Source organism: Natrix helvetica (assembly GCF_964273705.1).
Source record: "Natrix helvetica genome assembly, chromosome: Z".
In the NCBI taxonomy this organism is placed as follows: Eukaryota; Metazoa; Chordata; class Lepidosauria; order Squamata; family Natricidae; genus Natrix; species Natrix helvetica.
In genome coordinates, this window is record NC_138554.1 from 35,983,163 (window position 1) to 35,997,057 (window position 13,895).

General features: G+C 39.8%; 1 long non-coding RNA gene across 4 annotated transcripts in view; it reads left to right on the forward strand.

Annotated features, from left to right (window-relative positions):
• LOC309401099 overlaps positions 1 to 8,406 on the forward strand; it is a 31,888-nt gene extending 23,482 nt beyond the window's left edge. For 2 of the 4 annotated variants that reach the window (XR_014176755.1, XR_014176757.1), the window contains 2 exons: positions 5,432 to 5,521; positions 6,845 to 8,406. This is a non-coding gene — a long non-coding RNA (uncharacterized lncRNA). Of the gene's footprint in view, positions 1 to 5,431 lie in introns of all 4 variants that reach the window. The other 2 variants (XR_014176754.1, XR_014176756.1) reach the window with 1 other exon arrangement.
• The last annotated feature ends 5,489 nt before the right edge of the window (positions 8,407 to 13,895 follow it).

Sequence of the window (13,895 nt, forward strand, 5' to 3'; positions counted from 1 at the left end):
TGGTTTTTCAGTAGGCAACTGGACTTTCTTGTTTGTTTTTTCTTTGAAGACATTTTGCTTTTCATCCAAGAAGCTTCTTCAGCTCTGATTGGATGGTTGAAATGGAAGGATTTCTATTCCTTACAGACAGCTGGTCATTTGCATTCTTTTAAAAAATCGTTGAGACCACTTGGAGGTTTATATGTATCCTCAGGATCACTGAAGTAGCATCACTACCAGATGGATTCATAACTGGCTGACCAACCGCACTCAACGTGTAGTCCTCAATGGAACAGCACCTACATGGAGGGAAGTATGCTGTGGGGTACACCAAGGCTATGTTTTAGGCCCAGTACTCTTCAACATCTTCAACCACAATTTGGATAAGGGGATAGATGGAGAACTTATCAAATGTGCAGTTGACACCAAGCTGAGAGGAATAGCCAACACTCCAGAAGATAGCTTAAGATACAGAGGGATCTTGACAGACTTGAACATTGGATGCTATCTAACAAAAAGAAATTCAATGGTGAAAAAAGTAAGGTTCTACATTTAGGCAAGAAAAATCAAATGCAAAGATATAGGTGGTACCGGGCTTAACATTAGTAACAGTGAGAGAGCGGACAATCACTTAAATATGAGCCAGCAGTGTGCAGCAGCTGCCAAACAAGCCAACACAGTTCTAGACTGCAGTAACAGGGATAGAATCAAGATCACGTGAAGTGTTAATACCACTTTATAATTACTAGTAAGGCCACACTTGGAATACCACATCTAGTTTTGGGCACTGTGATGTAAAAAGATGTTGAGACTCTAGAAAGAGTGCTGAGAAGAACAACAAAGATGATCAGGGGACTAGAGGCAAAACATGTTAAAGAATGGCAGCTGGAATTGGGCATATCTAGTTTAATGAAAATAAGGACTAGGGTTGACATGATAGCAGTGTTCTAATATCTCAGGGGTTGCCTACGCATTTTGAATGCTCCAACACTGAAAATTTTAAAGAAGAGATTGGATAACCATTTGTCTGAAATGGTATAGGGTTTCCTGTCTGAGCAGGGGGTTAGACTAGAAGCTCTCGAAGGTCACTTCCAACCTATTCCATTCTATTCTATTTCTCTTCTCTTTTCATTTTCTTTTCCATCCCATTTCATTTCACAAACAGTCCTCAACCTATGATCACAGTTGAGCTCAAAACTTCCATTGCTAAGCAGGGAAGTTGTAAAGTGAGTTTTGCCCCATTTTATGATCTTTTTTTAAATCTCAGTTGTTAAGTGAATCACTGCTGTTTCTAAATGAATTATGCAGTGATTTGTCATTAAGTGAATCTAGCTTCCCCATTGGTTTTGCTTGATGGAAGCCAATGTAGGGGGTTCAAATAGTGATCACATGTCCCCAGGACAGAGCAACTGTCACAAATACATGTCAGTTGCCAGTAGCCTGAATTTTAATCACATCACCATGGGAATGCTGCAATGGTCATAAGTGTAAAAACTGATCATAAATTACTTTTTCAGTGCCATTGTAATTTTGAATAGTCATTAAATGAATGGTTGTTAAGTTGAGTAGTACCTGCATATGTGCTATAGAATTATTTCCCCCCTCAAATATGCAATACTTGTCTTTATTAGGCAGCTATTCCTGGTTCTGATCATTATCTATTGAATTGCTTCCTGTTTGGCTTAAAGCAGGGGCGTCCAAACTTGAGAACTTTTAAGACTTGTGGACTTCAACTCCCAAAATTCCCCAGCCAGCATAGCTGGCTGGGGAATTCTGGAAATTGAAGTCCACAAGTCTTAAAAGTTCCCAAGTTTGGACACCCCTGGCTTAAAGCATACATTAAAAATCCTGTGAGATTTCAGGTGGACATAAGAAGTAAGGTATGGTTGCAAGTTTATTTTCTGGTTTTAGTGGCATGATCCTACGTATATACATTTCTACTCAAAATTCCCACAGAATTCAATGGAGGCTATCAAGTATCAAATGTCAGCTTAAAACTGTCTCTAGTAATCTTTTGGCAATGGTTAGCTGATCTCAAAATGCTAAACAGGGTCAAAACTGATTAATATTTGGCTGGGACATTATCAAGAAAACCAAGAAGTGTAGCCTAAGCTGAAAAATTGAAAACTATTATTTAAGGAGTCAGTGACAAACACTTTTGTAGAATTTCCCTTTTTTTCCAAATAATTTTAATGAAGACTATAATTACAATAATAAAAACTGATACAAACTAAAAGAAAGATTGCAAAATAAAAAGGAGTAAGAGATGCAAAGGGAAAAAATAGGAATGGCATACAAATAGAAAGAAAAATAAGAACATAATAAAGAAAAAAGAGAAATATATAAATAAGTTACTTCCAACCTTCATCACAACAATTATAAACAATTTTATTAACTTATCATCTTTTCTTAAAATATAACAAAGGATCTTTTCTTCCCAAATCCCATCTTTTTCTGTAAGCAAATCCATAAAGCACCATCAGTTCAGTCCTGGTGTTAGCCAAAGTCTATTAAAGGTTACCAGAAATAAGAACATATCTATGTTAAGCTTGAGCAAATAAACCAACATTATGGTTTCCTTTTACTTCTTACAATCTTAATCTTTAGTTCAAATAATGTCATCAAATTTGATTTCATTTCTTCTTTGTCCTAATAAGATTCTTCAAAGCTTTAACAAGTCTCTTTTGTAAAACCAATATTTAAAAAATGATCAGGTTGCTCTCATGGTTTATTCTTTGCATGTTCTTTTTAATTATTAAAACATCAGTCAGTTTCTTTCATATGTCCAATGTATCATCTTTTTTCCATTTCATTCATGTAGTATGTCATTTTAAGTCCATTTTCAATTCAGTCTTTGTCTTATCAGATAAAACTTGTTATTCTTTGATAACATCTTTTAGAGCTAGTCTAATGATAGAGACAGATATCGTTGATATTAATAATAACTTCTTTTTTGCATTTACATTTTTATTCGTTTATAAGAATATAAAATACAAGAGATAAAACTAATGAGAAATTAGGGGAGGAGAAAAGCGAAAAGGAGAAAGTATGAAGTAGAAAGGGAAAGGGGGGAAGGCATTGATTTCTGACTCTTTAGCACAGTAGAAGATAATAATATTACACCCTCAGCTTTTTACTTTTACACAGTAATATATACTAGCCATTTCTACAACAACAAGCATATCTAATCAGCAAAACCAAAACCAGTTTCATTTTTCCGATCACAAGCACAAATTGAGCAGTTTCCAAATAGAAACAATTATGTTCATTTCTTTGAATAAAGAAATGAATTAAACGATCTCTATTTTTTCTTGCTGTGGGAAATAATATATATTTCTGTTTACACTTATTAATCCTTATAGATTATTATCATTTACATTAACAGAATTTAGTACACTCTTACAGATTCTTTAACTAAAATCAATAAATTCTAATACACCTTTTTTGGCTCCTATTAACATTCATATTTTCAAATTCACTTTCAATAATATTTTACAATTACTCTAGCATCTTATATGAACAAAAGCATTTTCAAACCCACAAACACAAAACTACATTAGAGTTTTCTTTCTTTAATTCAATATATCAGACTGGAAAAATCCATCCTAACTCTGACTAACTCATTAAATTGTTGAATCACGGTGTCTCTGATGCAGTAATAGACAGTGCAGTCTCTAGTGCAGTAATAGACAGATCCCTTTGGGGGATCCAAAGAATTTTCAAGCAAGTGGGGGGAATCCAAAGGGTTTTCCAGCAAGTGTAGGGGGATGCAAATGGTTTTCTAGCTTGGACCAAGACAACTGGAGGGAGAAACAAACCCCAGAGAGGAAACTCAACATGAACACTTTCTCCCTCCCTCCCTCTCTCTTTCTCCCTTCCCTTCCTCCAATTGGCTGGTGGCCAACTGTCTCCTGAACCCAAAAGCTCAGGGTGAGCAGTATTTCACTGAATGGCCCTTGACAAGGGTTCTGGGACTAAAGAGGCTGTGGCCCATTTGCCAGGGTGAACAGCTAGGGTCATTTCAACAGAGCAGAAATGATAGGGGGCGGAACCCTGGGGACACACAAGGGGTGGCGAAGGGTACGAGGCGAACAGTCCTAGACCCTTCCACAAACAACTAGGCCAATTACATCCTGTATGGAGTCAGAGATAAAGGCTAAAAGGTTAAGAACAACAAGCTAATTCAGAGTATGGAGAGTTTACCGTGGGAAAATAGAACAGAATGTTTTGCAAAGCAATGCCTTCTCACAAAAGCTATAGCTTCTGAGAAAAGCTATAGCTGTTTTTCTTCAAGCACAATATTGGGCTCCATGCACCCCCACTAAAGTTCTTACAGCAGACTTGCTTAACCCCCATACGCAGGATAAGGAAGAGGAAAAAGAGCAAAGAGCCAGGGAAACAGTTAAAGAACCTGCTAAAAAATGGAAGTCCACTCAGAAAAACAGTCCTTCCCCAGACAAGGCAATGAGAGGGGGTGTATTAATGGAGAAGTTTCACTGGAAGCCAGTAAAGCATCTTCCCCCACAATTTCAACAATCACATCGCTCATTACAAACCCAACAGATTGCTCTTTGAATCCATATGAATAGACTTAATTATGGATGTTGGAATATCAAGAATGCTATACTAAATTCCCTAAGCCAGATTCTTCACTCTCACAGGGGTCTGGTTGATCTCTGTGCTGTGGAGTGGAATTCCTCTTTTTGTGGACTTCCTTGATTTTAAGCAGGCCTTTGGTTCAATATCCAGGGATACCCTCTGGGAGAAATTAAAACGCACTATTATCGATAAACGCCTCCTTTTCCTCACACAGAAATTGTATGCAAATTCTACCTTGAAAGTGAGTTGTAATCCTTAAGGGACTTTAACTGGCCCAGTAAGGATACAAAAAGAGGTAGGGCAGGGTTGCATCCTGTTCCCCTTTCTTTTTAACTTCCATATCAATCCCCTGATCAATCTCTTACAGAACCCTGATCTGCATCCTCCTAACCTAGCACAACACAAAATTCCAATTCTCCTATATACCGACAATGCTGCTATTATTTCACAAACTCCTGTAGGATTGAAGAGAGCAATTAGGGCAACACCTGCCATTGCAGACAAAACAAGTTGATCCTTAACTTTGATAAATCATTTTTTTTAGTTTTTGCTAAAAGACCTAGCCAATACTCTTGGAAAATAGAAGGACATAGTTTAATATCCAGGAAGGAAAAATCCCAAATTGGTTCTCTTTTTTTCTTTTGGTATAATATTAAATTTATTCAAAAAGAGTTAAAATACAAAACACCAAAATATTTAAAAGAAAAAAAGACAAAAGAATAAAAATACAATAAACAAGAAATTTTAAAAAGTGTATTTAAAAAAGTCTAATACATATACACATAATATCCACCTTAGTTGAATGCTGATGAATATAATACAACAATGTTAATTTTCCACCCCTTGAAAACAGACCAAAAGAATTTTCCTGAACATTTGGCCATTTGGAAGAAAGGTTTTAAAGGGTTTTGAGTGTTGAGGTCAAAGGCTGCTTGGAAAGAAGGTGGGTACCTTTACATTTTAACTTTAAAAGCCTAAGAGGTGAAAGAGAGTATGTGTCTCTCTGTGTGAATGCGCTTGGGGAGAAAAAAGCTCTTCTCTGCCACAACTGGGTCTTGCTCCCTCTGTGCCCTTCCCAGCCACAGAAAGGATCTGGTCTACCAACAGAGTGCAAGACCTCCTGTTAAGAAAGGGAGAGAGTGTGTGGGAAGGGGTTGAAAGGCAAGTGAGAGGTTCACTCTTGGGCAACTGGCTGAGCATCACTGAGAGCAGACCCTTATCCTGGAAAGGAGGTACCCATACTCTAAGTAATTTCGGCGGACAGAGTCCTCCAAGGCCATTTGTCTGAAAAACTAAGGGGTTGACTACAGGTTAGAAGGTACCGGTGGGAGTACCACAGGTTAGAAGCTTTTTAACCAGGCGGCTGTCAAAGAGAAGAGGGCAGTGCATGCCTGTGGGCTTGTGCAACAGCTGAATCCTCGCCTCCTGCTCCTTCTTCGGCTGCTGCACAAGCCCACATGGCGTGCGCTGCCCTCTTCTCTCTGACAGCCGCCTCGTTTCCAATGGAGGGGGTGGGGAATGCATGTGTTTTCCTCCCTCTGCATGGATTTCCCATCCCCTATTGGTAATGAGGTGGCTGTTGGCGGGACAAGCCTGGTGCGGACAGGCAGGAAAAGTGAGTGGCGACTGGGCGGGCGGGGGGGAGAGAGCAAGTGGCAAGCAATGGGAGGGACGTTCCAGTATGTGGCATCCAGAGGACATGTTAAATTTGAGCAAGAGGTACATGCGTACTGGGGCGTACTCCCTGAAACCCACCCCTGGAATGACCAGTGTGTATGTGTGTGTGTCTATGTCTTTTTGTGTTCTTGAGGTAATTGCAACTGTTAAATGTCTCTGATCCGTAGAAATATGGATTTTAAATTATTAGAAGAGTTAAAAGCATTGAAAAGAAAGAAAATGACTTCACTCAGTTTAGCCTAGCCACCTTGTACTTTTAAGAAAAGCCCAAGTTTATGAAGAAACATTTTAAGTTCATTTACAAGAAAAATTTTCATTTATCTTGCATTTATTGTACATTTAAATGGTTTCATCTGTCCATCCCTTTTCTGAAGCATGTGAATCCACGTTTTTCCCCAATCTGTTCTGCCCCCATATTGTTGAAACCACATTATCTGTTTAATAACTGTAGTACTGATGTGTTTTTCTTTTCAAACTCTGCCTGCAAGCCGTCTACCCACCCCCACTCTATTTCCCCATTTCTTATTCCCCTACAATGCATTTCCTCACCCACAAATGGGAGAGGGGACCCTGTTGTCATGTCTTTCAGCCCTGCACAGGTGACTCTGCAGCTTGTGAAAGCAGAGCACATGGATCCCAAATGCTGCCTTCAGAGGAAACCTTCCATTCATTGAACCTGGAATTGTGTTGGATCCAGCCCTCCACTTGAAAGCCGTCACAGCAACCAGAGTGAAGCAGACCTGCCCAAGCCTAACTTAACACCAAGCATTCCATCTGGCAGACGTGAAAGAAAGGGCCCTGAGATGGACAAGTAAAGACCAAAAGATTCTTTTCAATCCCCAGAAGAAAGCTGGAAAGACTATGGGGAGAGAGTGGAAATTCATTGTAAAGTTTTCTTTCTGTACTTCATTCATAATTGTAACTGATCAATTAAATGGATTCTTGGAGTGATTTTATTCAGGAATGGTTGTCACAGCAAGTTCTGAACACCTTGGACTTCTATCTGGTGGTAGGGAAATTTGTCCAGCATGTTTGTATTGCCTGCATTGTCAAAGTAGCTGCATACACATTCATACACAGAGAGACCCCCATTCAGAATTAGACTGAGATTATTCACTTACCTCCCCACAAAGTTTCTCCTAGGCTGATTTTTGCTCTGTGGCATTAAAGCCCAAGCAGTCATTCCCTGCTAATTGCATGGAGGTGGGGCAACCCCCCTCAGGCAATTCCCTTACTTGAAGAGATAGCAAAAGAGAGAGCTCCAAGCCCTGACTTTGACTCAAAAATGATGCTTCCCAGTAAAGCAGGATATGTTACACTGGTGGTTTCATTAGTGGGAATCCCAAAGCTCATTATGTGTAATTTTAAAAATACTAAATAGCCTAGATTGCACACTGGTTAACCTCAATTTGGACTCACAAATCCTGGATGCACAAAAGTAAGAGCGAGGGCAGGTTCAAGAACCATCCCTTTGAAATGGCAGCCTGTAGTTATTTAAAGGCAAAACCATGGCTGTGAAGAATTTTGGGACTTCTGCTTGCTTGAAACCTGTCTGGAAGTTCACAGAAAGTGATATCTGACATTTGAAATTAATTGGTATAGAAAAGGATACAGTAAATTTCTTTCCAGAACTTTTGCCCTGGCTGCTAGATCTTCATGGTTGAAAGCTCTCCTTTTGGGAGCCACTTAAGGAATTCTTATTCTGCTGCTGCTATCAATGTCTTCCTTTTTGCATCAGAAAAATTAAAAGCACCCATCAAGTCTCCCTGATCTGATCAATTTTTAACCTTTTTCCAGGAACATGTGTGTCCCACTCACATGTTTTGACAAAAACAGAGAAGGGATTGTAGGAAGTTAGCACCCATTCCTCTCCTAGAAGAATGAAATATCCTGGGAAATATTACAAAGGCAGAATATTATATTTCCCTGGATGAGAAATGGAGAAACGTGTTTTTAGGCAGGAAACAGACTCACTCTTAATAGCCCCTCCACCTTTGTCAATGGGCCATTAAGGCCTGAGTCAGTCTATTCTACATAACAAAGATCTACCCACTTCAAGCAGAGCCATTTCATTGCCCTTCATTGCACCACCCACCAAGTTTCAACCAAACTTAGCACACAGACAACCTACAAAGCTAGCTATGACCTCTCACAGCAATCAATCAGGATACTCTTCCTGTGCCCCAGGAAATTCAATAGTCCAGAGAGGGCATAAAACCCAGGGATTTTCAGCATCTCTGCCCTTTTTTTTCAAGATCTTCAAGGCATGTGATCCCCTTTTCACCAAAGAGTTCCAAGGCATGTGATCCTGTCCACCATTAAACCATCTTTCCAAACAGCCTCCATGTTTCCAGTGTCTTTTTCCCCACTTGGAACTGAACCCAGATGGACATTTGTTCCAACACTATCTTTCCTTCCAAAAAACAGATAAAATTGTTCCTCAACTAAATATATTTTTAATTGAACCATTTTCCATGCTTCTTCAAGTTTCTTGAAGAAGGAAAACCCATTTGCACTTATCTGCTCAGAGAGCTCTCTGATATTGTACAGGATTGAGATTCAGGAAGATGTATGAAGTTAACTCTGCTATTTCTGAGTCCATGTTTCTCTAAATCTTTTTCACAGATGTTGTTTCTGACTCCATATTTATTGCTTTGAAAACAAGTTCCTTCTGTGGGCTTAAAATATTTAGAGTCAGTTTCTTAAAATGTTTTCCAAAGTCTTTATGAGTTCATCAAACTTTTTAGAAAAAATTTCAGCTAAAAATTGCATGTTGCTAGACAGTTTCTTCTCTCCCCAAGTGTCGGTCTCCTCCTTCTCTCTGTAATTTGATATGTCAGTGACAGCAGACCTTTTGGGTACCAAGTGCCCAAACTGGAATGTGCGTGCATATGCACGCTGGCCAGCTGGTCTTGTGGTCATTTTCCGGCCTTTTGGGGGGCATTTTTGGGCTGTTTTTGGCCCAGAAAGCAGCCTGTTTTTTTACCGGTTGGTGGGGGTGTTTTTCAGCTGTTTTCCGGCGCGCCGGCGCTCATGAAGACCAGCTGAAAACCAGAAGAGCAACTGGCGATGGCGTGTGTGCCACAGAGAGGGCTCTCCATGCCATCTCTGGCACACGTGTCATGGGTTCGCCTTCATGGTGATACGTTGTTGCTCAGTGTAGTAGATAAGAGCAAAGAATACACAAAAAGAACAAAGAAGATACTTTCTGACTATTTTGATCCAAATACCTTTTGCAGGTTAATTAAATGCAGATTCTCTGCAGTGAATAGTCAATAATATATAATTCAAATATAAACACTTTCACCATTCAGAAGAACATGCCCTGCTTCCATACAGAAAAGCAGAAGTTGTTGAAGTCAGCCAAATAAATCAGAGGCAGAAAAAACAGATAAAATCTAGCAGGGGGTTGAAATAAAACAACATTCATCCAGTCAATTAACATTTAAGGATAAAGAACAAAAATAAAAGTTTAAAAGGGGAAATTAAAAGTCCTCAGCATATTTACAGAAACATTCTGCCTATAGGAAGAGATGTAAAAAGATTATTAACTTTCCAGTGCTTCCACAAGAAGCAGCAATCTTCAAGATTCCCCTTCCTGGGTGGGTCCACAGCCATCCAAAAGTCATCTTGGATCATTCCTAAATGCTTCCATTCAAATCCAGGGGGCAAGATTGCCAAAGAATCAGCTCTGGCAGCAAATGCAGCAGATTGTAAGAAGAAAAAAGTCCCTAACGCTTCAGAGCAACCATCTCAAGGAACAGTCCCAAACTTGTCCTCTTGAGAGTTCTGGATTTTCTTGGAGCTCTCCACTCAGTTGCACCGAGAGGGTTTAAATTAAAAAAAAAGATACTCAACGCTTCCTTATTTTAGCTTGCCTCCAGCAACCCTCTTCATTGTTGTTTAGCCATAAAAAAACCTCAAAAATGGCACAAGTCTTCAAAAAGGAGTAACAGGCTGTGACTAAAAAAGATCCCCTTTTAGCTAATAAAGGTAATAATCCCATAAAATGATTAAAAAGTGAAAGGCACAACATATTGTCCATTTGAAAAATAAATTCCAAAATGGCTGCTTTTTCAACCACAGTGTGATTGCAACTCCACCCGCCAACTGAATGGTTCAATAGTTATTCTGAAACACAACTCCCAAGGCTTCCTGCAGAATATACAGATCTTGGGGGTGATTCTAGGACTTTCCCCTAACCCTACAGGATCATATAAACTAAAGGAATGCCTGTTCCTTCTGTTAATAAATGGAAAAAAGCCACAGTCCAGATAAACAAGCTTTCCTGGGCTTATTATCATTCAGCCATCTCCATAGGAAGCCCATAATTAATTTCTGATCCCTTGTTTGAAAGTACCCTTCAGTATAACCTCTAACTGAATTTAGCTTTCGTTGTTTTGACCTAGTAGACTAATAAAAAAAATAGGTTGCCCATTTAACAGTGGTATTTGAGCCAGGGAACTGCCCACTTTGGAGCTCCAAAGATGCTCTCCACAGCAGACAGAGGTGGTCTCAAGAAGACACACCAGTGCACAGATCCTCACCAGTGTGCTTCCTTGTGCCTGGCTTTCTCTGTGCCACTGCCGGACACTGCAAGGCAAGCAGGGCAGAGGCTGGAGCTGGCAACATGCCAGCTGCAGCTTTCTAACTGTGATGTTGGCTGGCGGGAAGGCATAACCTTCCCCCTATCCCACCCCAGCTCTTTTCAGGTTATGGCTCTTCCATGGGGGGACGGACAGAGGACATTGCAGGGATTATGAGGTACCGCACATGCTCACCAAAGGCGTGATTGATAAGCAAGGGGGTGGCAGTGGTGGGGGCACACTAGCGGCCTCGGCAGACAGTGGTGCAGGAATCTTGGTGTAGAGAGGGGGGAGAAGAAATAGGAAAGAGAGAGAAGGGAATAAGTGTGTGTGTGTGTGTGTGTGTGTGAGAGAGAGAGAGAGAGGGAGGGAGGGAGGGAGGGAGGGAGGGAGGGAGAGGGAAGGGCCAAAAAGAAAAGAGGAAAGTTGAAATTAAGCCTTTTCAACTCTGGCAATAGCTGGACTGGCATTCTACCCATTGGGGGATGACTTGCTGCCTGGCCACAGGGTGCAGCGGCCTCTCACTCTCTCATGTTTGGTTAGTTATCCCCTGTGGCTAATTGTCCTGCACAGGATAGTTGCCAGGGAGATTTGTCTTGCGGGGAATCACCTGGCCCAAAACACTGGGAGATATGTGGTCAGGGAGTCAACAGCGAAGGGACACCCATGCAGTGGGTTGGGAGCCATGGTGGGTCAGCTGGGTTGAATTAGCTACATACCCTTAGTTTCATCCTAGATAATCACTACCTAATAATATTTGTGCCCACCTTCAGTTTCATCTTCCACAAGAAGGTATTGACATTTGATCTGATCCTGAAATTTCTGCCTCAGGCAGCTACCAAGAAGACTAGCTATCAATTTTTCCAGTCTCTATTAGTTACTTTCTGGACTACAATAATACTGGTTTCATAGATACTTTTATACCATGTTAAAGAAAGACATCTAAGCAAATATGAGTTGCAAGTGAAGGTAAACATCTGTACCAAATCAAAGTATGTATCCAAACTGGAAGCTGTAGATTGTTTATGACAGCACTGATTTCTCATCCTAAGGGTACATCAGAATCATAGTAAACAGTAAAACTGGGAGAAATAAGAATTTTGCAGAGTTAACTAAAATTCTCAGGATTGGGCCATATATAGCATGCAAGGGTCATCTCTGAACTGTGCACACTTTCCCCCTTATTCTTAGCAAAAGTTTAACAAAAGTTGAAGGACCTCCTGTTCTTTAAAACATTGTCTTCCACAGTCAGGTAACTAAGCAAGTAGAATTCAGCTGACATATATAGATAGCTACAGTTCTCACCCTTTGTCTTCTTTGTTTGATCAGGGCTGTCCATAGGGAGGGTTCAAAAAAGTCAACGTCTCAATGCATATCTCAAAAAAGGAGAGGGATTTGATTAGCTATGACTCCCACCTTCCTTTTTGACCCCCTTTCTAACATTCCTATTTGACTTCAAAGGAGCAAGGACTGTAGACAGATTGTCCCTGCTCCCCCGAGACTTCATGTGTAGAAAAACCTTATCTGGTAAGTTTTCCCAGGCTTGATTATCTACAAGTTGAATTTGAGTACTTGGTTGACAGATGGTTGTTATCTTCTCAATTTTCTATCATATGCCGCTCCCCTTTTAGTGAAGGGTTGGCATGTCTCCAAGCCTTCCACTGGGTTTTGATATCTGTTTATCAGTTAGAATTGTCTGGATCAGTTCCATAAAGAAAAGACAGAAAACCAGCAACTTGATGCTGTTTCCCGTACTAGTGTTGAATTATATATCTGAATGGATGTACCATAAGGTATCAGTGAGTGAATCTCATTCTAGCATTTCTCATCTTTTCCAGTCAAACTAATGTTTAGCTATGATTACAGAGTTTTCACTGTTCCACAGCTAAACCTTGAGACTTTCCATTATTCACATTGGAGCTTAAATTTCCTTTCTTTGGCGCTAGGAAAAAGAGGTTTTGAAAAATAAATAATTGAATGCTTCCCACCTTCAAATTCTTGCATTAGGACTGCCCCCCAATTCAATATTAAGTGCAGCAACATATAAAAACAAATAGATTAAAGTTTGGCCCACTTAACACGAAGTGATTAACAAAAAAAATGTTTCCAATTCTTGAAAGACTTTTTGGCTTTCAGAATCCAAGGAACCTTGTTAGGTTAAATATGTGATTGATTTTGTTTTTGTGGAACAAAAAAGTATAGAAGTATACACAGGCCAAAATACCTGGGAAGTTCTAGGGACCACCTTGTTTGTTGAAGATTATATCTATTTGAATGCAGGTACCTCCTCTTTTAATTTAATTTGGTTAAGTTGCCAAAATAAGTGAATTACCCAGTTGGCAGAATTAATAGATAAAATAACTTATTTGACTAGAAATAAGATTCTTTCATTACAGCAAATGTTTCTACCAAAAAGCAACATAAATTGTATCACAGTCCAAATAGGCTTCGTAATATGTACTTTTGTTCCTGCCTGGTAGGATTTTATCCATTATTCTTTAGGTGGTTACAGGAGTGCCATGATAATCAAGAGACTGAAATGTTAGAAAGGCTTTTTTTCTTTAACCGGATAACTCAACTCCAATCTTATTTGCCAGAACCCTTTGGTTAACTAGACAGATAATTGGGGCCACTTAACAGACTCTATAAAACTTCTATTCTGGAAACAGGGTGACTGTCACTATGATAGTTCAATGACACCTAAAAAAATCTTACAGGGTACCCTTTGCACCTTTTTCAATGTCTGTAGCTCTTTCTGGACTAAGTGAGATGTTGATCTAGATTTTGCATTACCAATGCCCGCTCTGTGTTCCACCAGGCACAAGTCTGGCTTGGTTTCCTCTAAAAACATTTCTGAGGTAGCTTTGTGTTTTAGAATGATCCTAGGACTTTTGTCTTGAAAAAATGTAACATAAGAATGTATGGTGTGGTTCAGATCACCAGCATGTACGCTAAAAGAAGTTCAATTACCATATTATTTTCGGAGTATGAGACACACTTTTTTCCCCTCAAAAGAGGCTGAAAATCTGGGTGAGTCTTATACACTGAATACAG